At 39.9% G+C, this 19,255-nt stretch overlaps 1 long non-coding RNA gene across 1 annotated transcript in view; it reads right to left on the bottom strand.

The window, feature by feature from the left end:
* Nucleotides 1–9,748: 9,748 nt before the first annotated feature.
* The window catches only part of LOC138784790 (uncharacterized), a 42,850-nt gene continuing 33,343 nt past the window's right edge, over nucleotides 9,749–19,255 (bottom strand). The window contains exons 2-3 of the long non-coding RNA XR_011361941.1: nucleotides 10,508–10,541; nucleotides 9,749–10,398 (exon numbers count right to left, since the gene is read on the bottom strand). This is a non-coding gene — a long non-coding RNA (uncharacterized lncRNA). The remainder of the gene's footprint in view (nucleotides 10,399–10,507; nucleotides 10,542–19,255) is intronic.

The raw sequence follows: 19,255 nt of genomic DNA on the forward strand, positions 1-19,255 counted from the left end.
TGGAATAACATTGAACAGTAAGATAACGGACAAGCTAAAGATATTCACATGACAAAAGTAACAATGGTCAAGGAACTACAAACAAGGCGCCATCAACGCTCTTATATTTTACACTTGGGAACATGCCCAAAAAAAATAAAAAAAGTAATTTAAAAAAAAAAGGATTTGAGATTTTTTTATTCTTGTTTTTGGCCACTTTCCCACAGATTCATTCCAAAGTACATTAGGCAGAACAAGCCATTCTTAATGGTCACACTGGAGGATTGGTACTATGCCCTCAATCATAATATGCTGGTAAACGAACTGTGTTATAAAACTGCCTCCTTTAACTGCTGCGAAAATCTATTGACCGTTTAGCTACATCAAGAGCGAATAGCAAAATAATTATTTTTTTCTTCTATGAACGGAGTAATAAAAGTCATGAAGCTACAGCTTTATTAGCCAGGTCATCTATAGAGCAGAACCTTGGGGATGTTCGGCAAAGAAAAATCTGTGGAATTTATTTTTCTAAAGTGTTTAATGACTTTTGGAGAGAGTCCTATATTTAGGTTTAGCAATTCGGTCCTATTTAAGAAAGTTCATATCTTTAAAATGGTCTCCAGGCGCTCTTCTTACTGGGGACCATTTGCCTGCGGAGAACTGTGATAATGACCTATAATTTTCTTTATGTCACTGGTTTATTTTCTTGCAGTTTAGAATAATTCTGTCTCGATGTCATGGAGATCAGCTCGCCATTAGCTGACATAGCTAGTAATAGCAGGGCTGCAATGTAAATCATGAGGCGTGAATAGATTATCAGCTAGAGCTTCTAATGAGACAGGAGGAGGATGTTCTTCATACCCTTGGTCCCATAATAGGTTGCCCATGGGTCCACACTGTATGTGTTCTTGCAATAGTACATACAGGCACATAGGAATTCTCACTTAGGGATATCATGTGTTGCTATACAAGTTCCATATGCATATACATTGTGATGCAAAATCAAATAAGCAAGTTTTTCATGGACCGAAATCAACATAAATTGACAGCAGAATTGGGAATCCATTGATCCTAGTGACTGTGAACAATGCATGGCCTGCTAAACTATCCGAGGCCAGTATTGAACAAAACTGAAAATCCTATAGGGTTATGTTACGCAACAGCCTAGAGAATGGTGTGAAAAAGTAAAAGCATCCAGTGAAAGAGGATCATGTGGATGCAAAATACTCATCAACGAAAGGGGTCAGAGGAGGAGGCCAAGGATAGTTCTGATGCAACTTGAAGCCAAATACAACACTTTAGTCCAGTTGACATGTCCCAATGCACAACTCTTCATTCCGCTGCATGGTTGGCCTATAACAGCAAGATAACAGTTCATGTGCCTTTGCTGGAAAGAGAAGCAGAAAGGCACGGCTCTAGGAGGGAAAAAAAGAATGTAAAAAATGTTTCATTGAGTGAAGAAACATCTCGTGGTCAGATGAATGCAGATTTCTATTGCAACATCCTGATGGGAAGGTCAGAATTAGGTGCAAGAAACACGTGTAACAGCTCAGGCTGTTGGAAAAGGAACAATGGTGTAGGAAATGTTTGCAGACCCAGGATGCTCCGATACCTATCCATGGATGAATGGACAGTAGGACTTATCAAAGCATTGTGGCAGATTCTTACCTCCTCTGTGGTGTACACCAGCTGTAAGCCCCATTTTCCTGATTGTGGCCTCCTCCTAAATGGCCTCCTCCTGCCTGGAAACAGGCGCAAACATGTCCCAAATCTACACCTTCTCCCGAGTAGGTATATGTTTCTGCACAAGCCTGCAGCAGAAGAAGGTCTTGCAGGCTTTACTATGGGGTGAGCGCCTAGTAAATACATCTGGGTAATTGGGGTGGGGTTTATTTAAGACCAGTGTATGAATATACCGGTCTAAATAACCATTCTCCCCCCCCCAAAAAAAAAAAAAAAAAAAAAAAAAAATAATAATAATAATTAGTGATAAAAATAGGCAGGTTTGTTGTGTTCTTGGTATGGACAGGTTTTGACGCACGATGGAACAAATTTTGGTGCAGGACCCAACTGGATAAATTTACTAGAGATTAAGCTAAACCGGTTCAGCAATGCGATGCTCAATAACTTTATTTCAGTGATCCAAAATCAACAAAGACAAATGGAGCAGCTCAATCGGACCAATGCCAACGCGTTTCCAGTTGTCACGTACCCTTAATCATGGCCATAATTAGGGTTCGTGACATACTGGAAATGCATTGACGTTGGTCCAACTGAGGTGCTCTATGTGTCCACATTAATTTCGGATCACTGAAATAAAGTTATTGAGCACCGCATCGCTGAGCCTGGGTGACCCTTATTGCTAGTACTTGCACTCTGTTGAAGAGGTGGCCCGTTCGCCTCTTGGGTGCTGAGCTGGTTTCACTGCTCTGAGTTAAATTTACTGAAGCCACTAATGGCAAATCCAACAGTATTGGTATATCTGATGTCAAGTTCTAAATGAAATGACAAACATGTGGAAAGCTATCCAGGAAAGCTCCCAATGTAGAGCCAACAATATGTATAGTCTGACATTGCTAACAGAGATTCACTTCAAACAGTCAAAGATACTTTGTTAGAGAGAAAGGAAAAATAGTTCTTGTAAAAATAGTACTGATATGACCCAAACTTTAAAACGCTGAACTAATCCCCACGCTGCCAAAGAAAATAGATAAACTCAGTTTATCTCTTTCTCACAATAGGGCAATAAATCCCTACAGAACTAATACAGATATTGATTTAATGTAATATCAAATATCAAAGACCATTAGCGTGTTCTCACGTATAAAAAAAGACCTAAAAACAACTCTCCGTATCTTATTGATAGCCGGTATTTACAAACAATAAATCCTATAAAAAATAAACCTCACCAAAAATGTGCTTACATTTCCACTGACAATTCTGCATAGTGACATTCCCACGTTTCATGAGAATGGAATTCAGCTTACATTGCAAGGAATCCAATGTGAAGGGATATTTGGCACAGTATTAATTACTTTTGTAAGCCGTAATTGGAAGAAAAATGACCTTGATGTAGATTTCTGGATTCGGATCTCTGAATAATTGTCTGTGCAAACTGGTTAACACAAAAGCCGCAGAGATTTGTTTGGAATTCATTTTACAAAGCTCATTAAACGTTTTCAACTAAACCAGTAAGGTGCCCACTTGCCCAAAGGCAGTTCATACAAATTAAAGGCCATTACCCATAATCCTTGCTTTGTGATAAGCCCCAGAAAATAACTTTACCCCAGTAATCTTGTTAACGGCTTTACGATGTAATACATCCATAGAAAAGAAGCACCAAATAACAAACTGGGACTATAACAACAATTGTTACTTGGGTCTTCACTACCTAGGACCTTCCAACACCGAGTTCCCTCCAATACATCCCTCTGAACAGCAAAACTTTGGAGTTTTTCATTGTACCTCAAACATTGAATTGTTTTATTAAATAGTAGAGTTGATTATGCAGCTATTGTATCTAACCAGTCACCATGTCTGCTGACCCGATTGGCAGTAAATTTAAATCGGAGGCCTGAAGTTTGTGTATTTATGTAAATGTACAGACACAGTAATAAATATAGAGTTGAGGGCACTCACCTTGCTTGCATGTAATCTTTATTTTGTGAAGAAAGCTTAAAATCCAGCAGGTATATTCATATCGGGCTAGGATGCCAAACACTCATCAGTATAAGCTATGACAGCTGTTTCGCGCGCATGCGCGTTTCATCAGATTAACCAGTTGGGGGTTGCAAGCATTACCAACTTGGCGTGGTCGTCTTCATGAATACCCAGGCTGCTAAGTGGAATTCACTGCCGATCCAGTCAGTGTACGTGATGACTGGCTAAGATTAAAACGTATCACTTATCCCCTTTAAAATTTTTAGTACTTGAGTATTTTAGTACTATCTACTTGCCTAGACAGAATGCAGTGTTCTAAAGTTCATGCTTCTTGCTATAGGAAGCAATAAAAACACAGACAAAGATGCAGCAGAATCAGCTAATATACCTAAGCAGTTTTATGAGCTTTCCCTACAAAACCTAAACCAGCAAAATATACAGTTTTTAAGATTATTCCTACAACTAACCATAAATAGCATTATACAGAATAGTCATAGAAAGGTGTCTAGGTATTTCTATTATTGTACATAGCCCTGCTATATATTGTTACGTAACACTGTTTACTTTTTCTGATTTCCAATCCAGCAAATTCAGAAGGGAAAACATTATAGAATATAAAAGTAATTCCTGGAACAATATTGGATTTTTTTTAATTGTCAGACAGAGTGCATTGAAAATATAAAAGAGAACATACTCATCTGCCCTAATTCCCTGCTGCTGCCATTACAATGGTTCCAGGTCCCAGCTGCTTTCGATTGCTTCTTGCTTACTCTGACATGGTGACACTACAAGAAATGCCTGTCAGTTTAACATTAGTATTACCTGTATAAATTCCTGGCTCAAAAGCACCAAAGTAGCACCTGTGCTGTCCTTTAAAACCCCATTCTATAGGGGGCCTAGCCCCTTGTGCTAATCCCGTGGCTAACTACTACCGCCTGACACCAGATCCGAGGGAGTTAAGAACCAACCAGGTTCCCTCCCCTTCTTCCTTTACCATTCCACTGTCTTCACTCCCGAGGACCCCCACCACCACACCAGCTGCCACAACAAGATTGTACATACAAAAAAACTAAGCCAAACTCAAATGTCCAAAAAACACTCCCTACCTGCAATGGACCCTGTATCCCAACCAAAACCCCTCTATCCTGTCCCAAGGGGAAAAAAAACACAAAACAAAATAAAACCAAGGAAACTAAAATGAGGGAGGGTGGAAGATGCTCACTATAGGTCTGTCCAGATAAAATGGCAATGACCCCTGAACCCCCCTGCAGTGTATATAATAACTAGAGATGAGCGAATTGCTGATCTAAACAATGCGAAGCTTGATGAGCGGAGCACAGATCAAATGAGGCGTTTTGCTCACCTCTAATAAAAATCTAAACACCCCCACTGTACTCTACCCCTTCCCAGGCCAATCACCCCCTTCTATCCCTTAGGGAAAGCCCCCTATTTCCCCACACCCCCTGTCATGAGTAGAGATGATCGGACCATCGGACTTTTGGTCCGACGGCATCGGCACTCTCTCATCATGCCTTTGATCCCAGGCCGCATACTTGCGCTCCCGCAAATATGCGGCCAGGATATTCCAGGGAATTAAACAGGGATTCCCTGGAATATCCTGGCCGCATATTCCCGTGAGCGCAATTATGCGGCCGGGATCAAAGGCATGATGAGAGAGTGAACTGCTTTCGAACCAAAAGTCCGAGCAGTTCGCTCATCTCTAGAGACTCCCCCCCAGGCTATGCCCTAGTCTAACAGTTTTGGTGTTGTAGTATTTCAGGAGACCTAACAGGTCCTCTTTAAAAGAGTTGTTTTCCAGTGGGCATATATTACTGCAGTGTTCAAACATGCGCTGTGAGACCCAATTCAAAGTCTATGGGACTGAGAGCAGCAGCTGAGTACAACACTAACCTGCGTCAATCAGACCATAGATATTGTATGTAGTGGCATGGCACATGCATTACCACCACTCCAATCAAACTCCTCTTCACTTGGATGGACATGGGATTAGCTGTTCCATTGGTGGGGTCTTTACTAATAGGGCATTTATTATTTTAAAAAAAAAATCATTGTGAAACAATCCCTTTAAGTTCATCAAAGTGTCTATGATCACTCCATTGCTGTGTTCATATGCTCTACAATGATGCATTATACCCCTACAGTTCTGCATTATACTTTATGACACTTCCATGAGACACAGTTTAAAGTCACCCATAGTACTACATACTATAGTGTGAATTAGATCTAGCCATATACACATTTACACACATTAACCCAACAGCTGCCATTGAAGCAATTTAAGCGTATCAACTTATTGCAGCCCATATATCAGATATTTCATTGGCACAAAAATGCCCATACATCTTAATGTATTGCTATGTACCATGACTGATGAGCAATGAATCACAAGTCTTATAAAACATCTTGAGAGCGGAATAAATTTGAAATCCATTAGAAAAGGTAAAGCGGCATTTGGTGATGGATCACAGTTTTCCTAATGAGGGTTTATAATGCGGGTTCCACGCTGATTCTATTTACACCTGCTGCTCTTAATACATATCAGATAACCCACATCTGGTCACTTCTCAGGTGCTGCTTCACTTCAAATCCCAATATTCAGAACTATGTGATTCTTCAGTCACTGGAAGCATAAATCATATCTTTTAACAAGCATGGTCGTTGTTTTCCACCGGCAATATCAGTTTCATAGCGATGAATAAACCTGGTAATTAAGTCTTACCTAAGTATACATTATCACAGTGGTGAAAGTTAGAACCAGCCTTATTTCAGGGAAGTTAGAGGTACCCTTATTCCCAAGACTGCACTAATGTATAAACATACATTGACATCCATTAGAGGTCATTATACTGTAGATAAGCATGGATCTGGGTGCTGAGCTGCTACAGACCTCTGCTTTATGTTACATTTCTGTGGCCCATAGGCACTAAGTGGTATCTGGTAGACAGGTTTCAACTTTTTCTTTTAAAATGCTGAAAATGAGTGAATGTCCGCTAGGTAAATCCCATGTTTTGACGTTTTGACAGCAGTTTAAAATGAGTAGAATAAATGTTACTTCAGGAAATTATATTATATATATATATATATATATATATATATATATATATAGCTTTTTTCTGTATACATGCAGAAGGCTATGTTCACTGTAAAATAAAGTTAAAATACGGCCCTGATTATTAGAGATGAGCGAACTTTTCAACAGTTCGTTCTGACCGGACTTCTGGATTTTTTTTTAAAGTTTGGTTCGACTGAATTTCGGATTTCTTCGGATTTCATAGTTTAAAGCTTCTATATGATACAGGGGTAGTGTATTTGGTTGAATTTAGAGCTCTACATGTCAGTAACATCATTATCTTTTCAATATCACAAAGTCATTTTTTTTTTTTTTAGACTTCAATATTCACCATTACAGGGTCTATGCAGGAAACTCACCATTACAGGGTGTATGCAGAATAGTACTTGTATATCTGTATAGCACTTTTTTTAAGAGTTTTATTCTACACACATGCACGAGGTATATTTGTATCTTAGGATAACACGTATGTCATATACACTCCCACAAGGATGCAACTATTGTACTTGGAATATCTGTAGAGCACTTCTTTTAGAGTTTTATTCTACACACATGCACGAGGTAAATTTGTGTCTTAGGATAACATGTATGTCATATACACTCTCACAGGGATGCCACTATTGTACTTGGAATGGATATCTGTAGAGCACATTTTATTAGAGTTTTATTCTACACACATGCACAAGGTATATTTGTGCCTCAGGATAACACCTAAGTCATAAACACTCTCACAAATGTGACAGTATAGTACTTATATGTCTGTATAGCACATTTTTGTTCTGTGCACCCTTTGCTCTCCTATGCCTAATCTATCTATCTTTCGCCCTCTCTATATTTCTCTCACAATTACTATATGTTTCTTTTCTCTGCTTTCCTAATAATCTTTTGGTATTTGCTTTTGTACAATATCTTCTCAGTAGTCAGTACAGCAGCGTACAGCAGCAGCGTTTTGTCACTGATGAGCTGTGAGCATTGCTAACAGTCTCCTTCCTCTTTCTCTGCAGACTGGGTTGTGCGGTCATATGACCGCTCCTCTAAAAGCAATACCGACGTCACACAGGGGGTGGGCTAGTGCAAGATCCTTGCTGATTGGATGTGTTCCGGGCACCATGGGAAAGCGCTTTACCCGCCCGGAACACTTCCTGCTTTCTAAAATGGCGGCTGCTCATCTCTAGTGATTATTTCAAAGTACAGTATATGTTGCATTCCTTTCAATGGAATCCCGTCCGGAGTGTATACACATAGGGGGACATTTATGAAGTCCGGGTTTTTTGTCTCTACATAAATTCTGATCGCACGGAGCCTATCCGTGCAAAAATTTGAAACCTATGTCAGCTCAGAGCTGGCGTAGGTTTCAGTATCATTTTTCCACGAAAAAAATGATAAATGCGACGCACACAGAGGCCGTGCCCCCTCTACGTGCTGCCGCACGCCCGTAACATCCCCCCTCCACCCACTGGCGAAGGTGGCGAAGATGGGGCCGGTGCGAAAAAAATATTCATAAAAATACCCTTTGCGAATATTTTTACGCCAAACAGCCCCATCTGCGCCCAAAAAAGGCATTTTCGCCTTTTTATACATGTCCCCCATAATATACACTTCATAACGGTCGGTTGAAAAACTGACATGTCAGTTTTGTGCAACCACTATTCATTGAATAGCGGGCGCACAGAACTGACAGTTCACACAATGAAAAGTGCAGCTCCAGTCGCTCCAGTCAGAATTCAACAGAAATGAAGTTCATCCTGCCGGTACTGCACGGGATGAACTTCACTGACAAGACCGGGTCACAGAACGGTTGATGTCTTACTGTGTGTGAACCTGTCCTAATAATGCACTCCATTGCAGGCAACGAAATTTGGCCGGCAGTGCACACAACATATAGAATACCCTCTATTGATTACCCCCCATCCCAATAATGAACACGCTGATTATTTATAACCTGCTTTTGCAAAATACAGCTGTTTTTGTTTTTCTTTTATCTGTTCACACATTATTTTTTTACTTTTACTAAAAATTAAATCCGTATTTAGCCTTTATTTTACTGTGTGTCAACCTAGCCTAAGGCTATGTTCAGACAACGTCTTTTTCTGGCTGTATTTTTGGACAGTTGTCATTTTCATACCTTCCTTCTTGGTGCCACATGCGCAATAGGGGGCTATCAGCAGGTTAGATTCATCTAACCTGCTCATAGTTCCCCTTTAAACAAGGGTGGTTATGTGATACTCAAAATAACAGACGTAATTTTGAGTATCAAAGAACGGCCAATGAAAAACACTTCTGCAGCCTGTAATGATTTCCTGGCCCTGTGACCAGTCTTTATTTAAGATCAACACTACAGGCCAAACATACGCCTGTGCATTTTAATACAACTGTATGCAGAAGAAGGTATTCAGCTTTATAGAACATATATATATATATATATATATATATATATATATATATATATATATATACAGTATGTGTGTATGAATTATGGTCATGTACTTCATTTTTGAGGTTTTAAAAGCATATGTGTATGCACAATGCCATGTCTTTATTTAGTGGGTTTTTTTCTCTTCATTTTATGTTAATGCTGCGCACCACCTGGAATATGCAGGTGGTGACACTAAGACCAGCTGGGACTTGTGGGGCACACCCTGTATAACATGTCTGGTAAATGCTAAATGCACTGCCCATGATGTTCAGTGTGCAATGACGTAGCCAGGCACAGGTTTTGCGAAACAGTAGAACGGTTCTTTACTTAAAGCGCACTTGTCATAATAAAGAACTTTTGACATGTCACAGGGATTGCTTAGACCCCCAACGATCAGGAGAAAGAGCAGGGAGACACACACAGCAGTACTTCCCTGCCGTCACTCATCTCTGTCCAGGCAGCCCCATAGACTTATAGTGGATTCTGGATTCTGCCTGGACAGACAACACTGTGAGTCGGGGGAGTAAATTGCGCTACTTTGCTCTTCTCCCCGCTCACTCTCCTGAGTGTAGGATGTTTCAGCAGACCCCAACCCACCCAAACTTGTCTCTGCAACATGTCAGAAGATTTTTTTTTTTTTATGCCAATGCCAAATTAAGTAAACTTGGCAGAAGGAATCTTCACAGTCTTTAGTGAAAACAGTCTCTTTTTCACAGGAAAGCAATGGTGCTCATGCGGAGGCAGCCCTTTCTTGCCATAGTGCAGACAGGTGTGTGGGGGATAGTAAGAAGATAAATCTCTCCTTTAGCCTTTGTTAGGAAACAGTCCTGAAACGCTCCAGTAAGGGAATCTTCACAATGGAAGAGATTTGTGTAGTAAATTGTACTCAAAAATGGTTGAGCTGCAGTTTCTTATTTCAGGATGCAGGTCTGAACATAGACATGACGGCCACATAGTACTGCAAAAGAAGTTCCCGGCACTCACTCTGCTTAACTTGCAATTAAACTTTTATTCCATCCGGAGGTGCACGTAACAAACGGACAGGACGCGTTTCGGCGTGGTCCCCCTTTCTCAACTGTCTAATACAATGTGAACGGTAACTAACTCATATACAAGTGTGTCGGCCAACATGTATGACGTATCATGCGTGGACGCACGGCGCTCTCATTGGGTGTCAGCGTCGTCATAGAAAACGTAAACAAGTCCCGAACATCAACCTCAGCTGGGTAATATACAAAGTATCCAGCTGAAACTACATGCAAATAACAGACAAACATAATATTAGAATTTACAAACAATACAATCCAATACAATAAATATTTACAATGTTAATAGTACACAAGTAATAAAAATATACAAACCTACCACCCTTCATGTCTAGTCTATTATGGTGATCTAAAGAAAAAACAACAAGAAATGTTCATAAATATCCTACAAATGTCATAAATATACTGATAATGATAAATATCATTAAAATATACATCAATAAATAGATCACACATTATTATCACAAAGTATCAAAAATATCAAAATTATCCCAAAATATTAAAGATATTAAAAAAGCAAAAATATGACATGAGAAAATATATATCCCTAAGTATAGACTACATGGTACTGCATAAGTATTATAACATCGCTGACAGCTCATAATCGCGATTTAGACCTCTTGGCTCAAGGGTTTTAAGTGTATGGATCCAAAAAGCCTCTTGGCGTCGTAAACGTTTTTTAATATTTCCACCTCGTTTTGGCAAAAACACCTTCTCTATCACCTGAAATTGTAATTAGGATACGTTGTGATCTCTAAAGTGTTGTGGTATGGGGAGTAACCAATTGCCGCATCGTATCGTGGACTTGTGTTTGGAAATTTTTTGTTTGACAGCTTGCATGGTTTAACCCACATACAACTTACCACACGGGCACTTGATAAGATACATCACATTTTTGGTGTCACACGTATAATAACCTTTGATCTCATATGATTTGCCACTCCGTGGATGATAGAAGTGGCTGCCCTTGATGACACTGCTACACTGAGAGCAGCCCAAGCAAGGGAAAGTACCATGTTTACGAGGATGTAATGTACTTTGGCGGTCAACAGTGGATTCTTACCATCAGCTCATATAAGAGTGTTGTAAAAGTTGGGTGCCCTCTTGTTACATATCAATGGTGGATCCCTGAACTCCTCCACTTGTGGGTAAGCTTGTCTAAGAATGTGCCAGTGTTTTCTGACTATTTGATCTACCCTAAAACTCAAAGGGTGATATTCCCTCACAATAGGTATTCTTCCTGTTTTTATCTTGTGTGATTCCTGTCCTGTCCTTACCTTATCCTTTCATCACATGTGCTGGGATTGGATACTATCCGTTTTACCCTTTGAAACTGGGATTTTGGCATAGATTGTTTAACTGACATGGGATGTGAGCTTTCAAAATGCAGGACACTATTCCTATCTGTGATCTTCCTATACAGGTAAGTGTCAAAACCACCAGCATCATTTTTCTGGACCGTAACGTCCAAAAAACTCACAGAATTTTCATCCACAGTCACAGTGAACTGGATTTAATTTCAGATGGAGTTCAGTTCTTCCATGAATTTCAGTATGCTCTCATGTGGCCCCTCCCATATGCAAAAAAATATCAATAAATCGACGCCATAATTTGGCATGTGTACAAAAAAAACAAAAAACTCCTCAAAAAATGCCATGTAAGTATTTGCATATGGGGGAGCCACATTCGAGCCCATGGCCGAGCCCCTCTTCTGTAGGTAATACCCCTCCTTGTACATAAAGTAGTTCTCATGTAACACTATTTCTAGAAGATCTAGAAAAAACGCTTGCTTGTCTGGTGTGTATGAACTCTGACCTAAAATCCATTTAACCGTCCCTTTGCATGTTCTATTGACGTATATAAGCTAGCCACGTCTATTGTCACTAGCAAATGTTGTTGTGTCAAATATGTTGTCTCTCTAATCAAATGTAGAAAATCAGATGTATCCATTAGATACGATTTAGTATTTTTTTACCAGAGGTGTCAACACTTTATCCAATGTCTTTGATAGCGGTGTAAAGACAGAGTCTACCGACGCCACTATCGGCCTGCCGGGTGGATTACCGAGATTCCTCAGATACTTTGATGGGTAAACTCCATGAAGCTTAAGGCTATGTTCACATTGCGTATGAATCCGTCCGTAGTGCGAACCACGAATATACGCACGTAGTTTTGAGGTTGATGCGTTCGCTTGAAAGTATACGATATACGCCCGCACAGTGCACACTACGTATGAGCTTACGGCCGGATCATATACGGCGCCGTGAAAAATGAACAAGACCATTGTTTGAAAACGGAAATGTTGAAACTCACGGCCGTGGATTTCCATGCGGTCCCGTACGAAGTACTTATTTCAGCCAAATTGAACTTGATTTTTCGATCCAAAAGGTTCTGTGTGGTTTACGGGGCTAGGCGAAGATTTCCAAGTAAATGACCTGTTTCAGATCGCTTCAAAACAAGCTAGGGAAGCGTAACTGTACTACGGGCTTATGTTCGCGATTCGTACGCATCCGGTCGCATGTCTATTTTTACCACGCCCGTAGTTTCAGCCGCACATGTACGGCGGCGTACGATCTACGGACGGATTCATACGCAGTGTTAACATAGCCTAAAGGGGTATTCCGTTCAAACACTTTTTCTATGTTTCTGCTCATGGTGAGCCTAACAATTCCTTCCATACTTTTTATCATCTATTCAGTCTCTTTCTCCCAGTTCTGAGCTGTTGCTTTCTGCTGAAGACCAAAAAAACTGTGTGTGCTTTTATCCTAGTCTTTTCTCCTCCCCCCTCCCTTCCAGTCCCTATCTGTAACTTTGTAGCAACTCAAATGCCGGGAGGGTTAATCACAGTGAGGTAACCAGCAACTTGACCTCTAACTAACTCTCCCAGCATTACAAAGAAACTACAAAGTTGCAGAAACAGCCTACCAAAGACTTGTTTACAAGGTAATCTGAGAATTAGCTCTAAAGAGTTTAGCTACACTCACTATTCCTGCTCGGCTGAAGGTGCCCAGCATGTGCCCAGCTTGGTGACTTGTTCTACGCTCACTGACCTGCATCTGCACAGCACTTGAACACTCTAGAGCAGGTTATCAGGGGAGCAAAACATCTGTTCCGGACAATTTTGCCTCAATGCAGTGAAATACGAAGCATAATTATTATTATTATTATTATTATTATTATTATTATTATTATCGGCAGATTTTCTTCCCCTGTTGCTTGTTGTCTAGTTTACCAACCAGCGTTCTGCTCTAAAAAGAATGTTTGGGCAGATATCCATATTTAAATATTTCTGAAAAACACAAACAAAACCAATCGGGAGCGGAACTGTACTCCTAGTACAACACCCATCAAGTCAGCAACACTCACCTCTCCCTTGAACACAACACCCAAAAACAGTTTCTCTTGAGGTCCACTGCAATACTTCCAGACAGACTCACCCATCCACCCGTATGAAAATAATAGCATAGAAAAAAGAATGGAGAACGGACTAGTCTAGTCTGACAATGTTCACAGAATGTGATGAATACGTGGTAAAGATAATGTGGTAAAGATGCAGATTTTACTCATTGTTCAGAGGGGAATTTGAGGGTTGCTCCCCTCCAAATAGTTAAATCTGCATCTTTACCTCAGTCCGCTCTCTATTTTTTCTTCTATGCTATGAAAATATTGTAATTATATATATATATATGTGTAAAGTGTAAAGTGAAACCGGCTCAGTTGCCCCTAGCAACCAATCAGATTCCACCTTTCATTTTCCAAAGAGTCTGTGAGGAATGAAAGGTGGAATCTGATTGGTTGCTAGGGGCAACTGAGCCAGTTTCACTTTACACCATGTTTGAAAAATCTCCCCCATAGTGTTAAAAAAATCTGCAGCACTCGCAGGACCTCAACGTGAATTCAGTGCTTAACTTTTCCAATTTCTATGGCTATTGCACATGGGAAAATAAATAACTGAATTCATCTTGAGGTCCTGCGAGTGCTGCAAAATTTTTTAAACACTGTATCCTGCTCACACCTTGGTTACTGGAGTGACTGCTGGCACCCACCACACTGGGTGTCGCAGACATATGTATATATATATATATATATATATATATATATACACACAGTGGTGCCTTGGATTACGAGCATAATACGTTTAAGCACTGTGCTTGTAATCCAAATCCACTCTTAAACCAAAGCAAAACTTCCCATAAGAAATCACTGAAATGCAGACAATTGGTTCCACACCCCAAAAATAATGATTTTTTTTATTCTGAATAACATGTAAAACAAATGAAACAAAGATTGAGAAACAGCTAGATATGTCATATTATAAGTTACTGTACAGTATAGCAATCAGCATGTGGTGTATAATGTATAGTAACTGCATAAACCTGATAACACAGCAGCTGTTTGTAGATACAGGATGGAGATGCAGATACCCATAATGGCTGAGTGTAAGTGCAGACACAGTATAGCAGCAGTGTGTATAGCTGACTGTGAGTGCAGGCACATTATAGCAGGAATGGAGAGGATGGGAAACACAAGGGCTGACAGAGACTGGAGGGAGTATAAAGAAATTAGCAGGACATACAGTATGTGGGCACAGTATAGCAGCACTCTCTGTCCAGGGAGAAAGGGGTTACAACTATGAAGAAATTACCCCCACAGTCCTGTCCTCTGGTGCAAGCCCCAGCCTGAAGTGGATCTGCTATGATTTAGAAGGTGAGGGAGACTTCCTGGGTCAAAGTACAGTGCTGTAGACCACCCTGTTCAGACCATGCCCCTCCCCTGCTCCACCTTCCACCCAGTACAGGGAGCTCTCAACCCTTTCCCGCACGAGGACATAACTGTACGTCCTCGCGCGGGTGCGGGCGTTCAGAGCGGGGCCGCGCGGCGACCCCGCTCTGAACCGCCGCGGTCCCGGGTGCCTCATATAGCCCGGGGCCGCGGATATAAGCGGGCACGGTCCGATCGCCGTGCCTGCTAATAAGGTAATCAGATGCAGCTGTCAAAGATGACAGCTGCATCCGATTACCGGATGAAGCACTTCCCTGGTGTCTAGTGGCGGAGATTGGAGGAGCGATCTCCGTTACTGCTGCCAGCCGGGGACCGCTCCAAGATGGCGCCGTCCCCGGCTCAGCACTCATATGTTTTCTGTGCCTGTCTCATCGATCTATGCTGTATAACTATATACAGCATGGATCAATGAGAGATCAGGGTACTTATACTAGAAGTCCCACAGGGGGGCTTCTAGTATAAGTGTAAAAGTTTAAAAAAAAGTGATGTTGTTAATAAAAAGCCCCCTCCCCTAATAAAAGTTTGAATCACCCCCCTTTTCCCATGTTATAAGTAAAAATAAATAAATAAACAAACATGTTTGGTATCGCCGCGTACGTAATTGCCCGAGTTATTAATTAATCACATTTCTGATTAAGCGCAAAAAAATCCCAAAGTGCAAAATTGCGCATTTTTGGTCGCCAAATCCAGAAAAATTGTAATAAAAAGCGATCAAAAAGTCGCATATGCACAATCAAGGTACCTATAGAAAGAACACATCATGGTGCAAAAAATGACACCTCACACAGCCCCATAGACCAAAGGATAAAAGCACTATAAGCCTGGGAATGGAGAGATTTTAAGGAACATATATTCGGTAACGATGGTTTGAATTTTTTACAGGCCATCAGTTAATATAAAAGTTATACATGTTACATATTGTTGTAATCGTAACGACTTGTCAGTTTTTCCATAGGACACACGGCGTAAAAACGAACCCCAGCCCCCCGCCCCCCCCAAGAAAAATTTTGTTTTTCTTTTCAATTTCACTGCGCATATAATTTTTTTCTGGTTTTGCAGCATATGTTATGCAAAAGTTCAGCCTGTCATTGCAAAGTACAATTAGTGATGCAAAAAATAAGGGCTCATGTGGGTCTGTAGGTGTAAAAATTCAAGTGCCATGGCCTTTTAAGCACAAGGAGGAAAAAATGAAAACGCAAAAACAAAAATTAGCCTGGTCCTGAAGGGGTTAAACCAAAGCAATGCACTTAAACCAAGTCACAATTTTGAAAAGTTGTGAGCTCTTAAACCAGCACGCTCTTAATCCAAGTTACTCTTAAACCAAGGTATAAATATATTCTGGATATCTGTTCAACCACTGCTTTTAGAGGAGAGCAGTAGCCAGTAACCTAGACACTGAGTTGTCAACAATGGAGGACACAATTAATGTATTTGTAAAAATATTTAATATATACATATATATATATATATATATATATATATATATATATATATATCCTATACTAGTAGCAAGCAATTTAATAAAGATTAAAGAAAGATCCCTTATTAATACTAGACCCAGTGACTTTGTCTTCACCCTAGGTTTAGGTTCATGTAAAAAATAATTGCTGTATTTCATAATAACAGCCGCCATTGTGCAAATAGCATCCATTATTTCAAAAATACTGGATGTTATTTGGGCAATGACGGCCATTGTTATGCAAGGCAGACGTCATTTTTACATAGTGTGAACCTGGCCCTAGGGATAAGATCATCTAGTTCATCTTCAAGACAAAAACTCCACATAAGATAAAAGGTTGCAAAACAATTGCTTTGTCTCTTGTGAGTCACTCTTTTTTCCCTATATGGATAGATCAAGGTTTTGAGAGAATTGTCCAATACCATAATTTTACCATGTTTGTTGATTGACCCAAAGTCCCCATGGATACCCTAAAAAACTAAATTAGGATTGCCTGATATAGACTGGATGACTTGTCTTTACGCAATCGTATCCTGCGACTAGTACCAGTAACGCACCCCCCCACCCCACAAAAAACTAATTAATCTTTAGCTATATAAATACAAAAAATATATTTTTTAGATACGTGCTGAGTCCCACAACATTAGCAACCACCAGAGCAGCTATAAAAAGTGATAAAAACATAGCAACCGAATGACAACAATGAGCACTTCTGTAGTAAGCCGATGAGTTAACATATGGCTCATGGTGATTAATAATTTCTCCAATGTGTTTCAGATTCTAAAAGACTCGGAGTGTTGACAAGTTCTTGGCATTGACGGATTCTGACTACATTGACGAGGAGCATTCGAATTAAAATACTTTCGGTTTACTATATTAAAGACTCCTGTTTTTCATTGCCCAATATGAAATACTATCTGGCGAACCGAGATTTGACCTACTGAGAAAATACAAGGTCTTACCCTTTCCTAGGAAAAAAATAGGACTGTTGATACATATGTCGAATTAACAATTTGATATCTTTGATGAATTTTTTATGCTCTCCATGAGAGGCGCTTGTTAAGACTCCTTTATAGAATTTATATAGAGATGTGAAATCCTTAATGTGTTTGGATATAGAATTCAACGACTCGGTGTAGACGTATCTATGCTACCTTGGATTACAATAAGGCCTTGTCTGGGGATGTTGTTACATGGCTCTGACTTTGCCCGCGTTGAACTTACATAAAAACATGAAAATCAACACATTTCTGAGAAGTATTCTCCATGAAAAGAAGTAATGTATTTGTTCAGCTGCCCGCAAGCCCGGTGGGTTTTGTGATGTCACATGGTGGATTATGTCATACAACCTCATTTAATGTGGGTGCATAGATTATTGACAAAAATAGGCTGGAGACGAGACTTGCAAGTGAGTAATGAAGAATCACGGCGTAATCAGCAGTCTTGGTAAAGATGAGCCAAAGAGGGTTAGAAATAACTTCTACATGGAGAACTACAAGCTCGTGGGAGAGTTGCTGACTATAGACTGCTTATAGAAGTGTATTTTATTCATATAGAATATAGTTATATAGTACCATTTATAATAGGGCATGTAATTATTATGTTTTGGAATATACAGTATGGCCTATGGCCCAATGTAATATCAGTAAAAGGACCTTGAGGGTAACCTTTTGTGCCCTTTCGAGCATCAGAGTTATAAAGTGATGGCAAACTGTCTGATCCTTATAGTTATTTTATATTCCTGGTGGTCTGATGGTGCTGCACCTTTTAATTGGTGCTGCACATTCAAGCTTACATTGTCTAGAGAGATGTCTCATCATAACAACCACTGTCTGTATGATCCCAACAGAGCAATTCAAACTGTGCATTACATAGATGATTATTCATTTGACTGGCCAGTATGTAATCCTATATATTACATGCAAGTTAATGAGGTTGTTTTCTTAGTTCTGGTTACTTGGCTTCAGACATGACGAGGCTGAAAGAGATGTATGTTAGAGAGAGATGCAGTTCCAAAAGGTGGGACCCGCATTTTGGTCATACTCTGGAGATATCTTCTATATGTTTGCAATTGCAATACCCCTTTAACACAAACATGAGTTACAGACTATGTTACCACTTCAGGAACATATTGGGGAAGGCGGCCGTCTTGTAACACAGACAGCCGCTGAAAATCATGATCTGAGACGGACTTGTTTGGGAACATATAATAGCTACATAGTGTCAGCACGTAATGTATGTAGAAAATCTAATTAACTGGTGTCAGGAAGTTATACAGATTTTTTAATTACTTCTATTAAAAAAAATTAAAATTTCCAGAACTTATCAGCTGCTGTATGCCCTGCAGGAAATCATGTTTTCTTTCCAGTCTATGATGCTCTTTGCTGCCTCCTCTGTCAATGTCAGGAACTATCCAGAGCAGGAGAGGTTTTCTATAGGGATTTGCTGCTGCTTTGGACAGTTCCTGACATGGACAGAGGTGGCAGCAGAGAGTCCTGTGCCTGACTAGAAAGTATACAACACTTCCTGCAGGACATACAGCAGCTGATAAGTACTGAAAGGCTTCCATTTTTTTAACAGAAGTAAATTACAAAACTCATACATTTCTTTGGGTTGAGGGGAATAGATAACACATCAATATTATTATTATTTTCTGGTGACATTTAATGCTGTCTACAGTGACATATATATACATTGTTAAATTTATTGTATAGAACGTCATAATCGTGGTAATATTAAATACAGATTTTATGTTTTACTATTTTTCTACAATAAAAAAATACCTATCTGTGTCTTGCATCCTGGTAGCCATAACCTTTAAA

This window comes from Dendropsophus ebraccatus, chromosome 2 (genome assembly GCF_027789765.1).
Source record: "Dendropsophus ebraccatus isolate aDenEbr1 chromosome 2, aDenEbr1.pat, whole genome shotgun sequence".
Lineage (NCBI taxonomy): Eukaryota > Metazoa > Chordata > Amphibia > Anura > Hylidae > Dendropsophus > Dendropsophus ebraccatus.